This window comes from Wasmannia auropunctata, unplaced genomic scaffold (assembly GCF_000956235.1).
Source record: "Wasmannia auropunctata unplaced genomic scaffold, wasmannia.A_1.0 LD336038.1, whole genome shotgun sequence".
Lineage (NCBI taxonomy): Eukaryota > Metazoa > Arthropoda > Insecta > Hymenoptera > Formicidae > Wasmannia > Wasmannia auropunctata.
Window position 1 is genome coordinate 2,073,951 of NW_012026852.1, and position 1,247 is coordinate 2,075,197.

A 1,247-nucleotide genomic window follows, 5' to 3' on the forward strand; every position below is an offset into this window, starting at 1 on the left:
TACGAGATAATCATATTTGGAACGAGAGGCGTCGCGGCTATAATATATAATTGGTAAGTGGGACTTGCATTTGTCCAACATGTAGCGTCGCTGCGCTATCGCCGTCGCCACCGCCGCCGACCCGCGTCGCCGCGACGCTTGTTTCGCGTAAGCTGACCGCGCGCGGGACAAATTGCTCCGCTTCATTATCTTAATTACGCATTTATCCATAAGTATGGCGTACGTTAACATACAGCGAACATATGGATAAATGCATAACTAAGATAGTGAAGCGGCGTAATTCGTCCCGCGTGCCGTCAGCTTACGCGAAACAAGCGTCGCGTCGCGGCGCGGGCGACGCGTCGGCGGCGGTATACGTCTCGATTTTCGGCCGAACGAGTATTGCGATTACGCATCCGATCGAATCAGAGTTCGAAGATTGATCGGATGCGTATTTCGCAATACTCGTTTGATCGACAATCGAAATATATATGTAGCGTCGGCGTCGCCGCGCGCCACTGTTGCCGCCGCTCTTGCCGACGCGTTGCCGCGCGCCACTATTGCCGCCGCTCTCGCCGACGCGTCGCCGCGCGCCCCTGTTGTTGCACCGACGCCGCCGCAGCGCGTACGATGGCGCTATTGGCACGCGAGCCGCGAAGTTGATCGCGCGGATAGACGACACCGCTCCACTATTTTAGTAGCGTTTCTTTTATCGTTTCAGAGAACTCGATACGAGAACGAGATAGAGCATCTTCGGAACGAGAGGCGTCGCGGCTAATATAATTGGTAAGTGGGACTTGCATTTGTTTAACATGTAGCGTCGCCGTCGCCACCGCCGCCGACTCGCGTCGCCGCGACGCTTGTTTCGCGTAAGCTGACCGCGCGCGGGACAAATTGCTCCGCTTCATTATCTTAATTACGCATTTATCCACAAGTATGGCGTACGTTAACATACAGCGAATATATGAATAAACGCATAACTAAGATAGTGAAGCGGCGTAATTCGTCCCGCGTGCCGTCAGCTTACGCGAAACAAGCGTCGCGTCGCGGCGCGGGCGACGCGTCAGCGGCGGTATACGTCTCGATTTTCGGCCGAACGAGTATTACGATTACGCATCCGATCGAATCAGAGTTCGAATGCCGAATCTATATTACGCGCTAATTAGATGCAAGATTGATCGGATGCGTATTTCGCAATACTCGTTCGACCGAAAATCGAAATATGTAGCGTCGACGTCGCCGCGCGCCACTGTTGCACCGACGCCGCC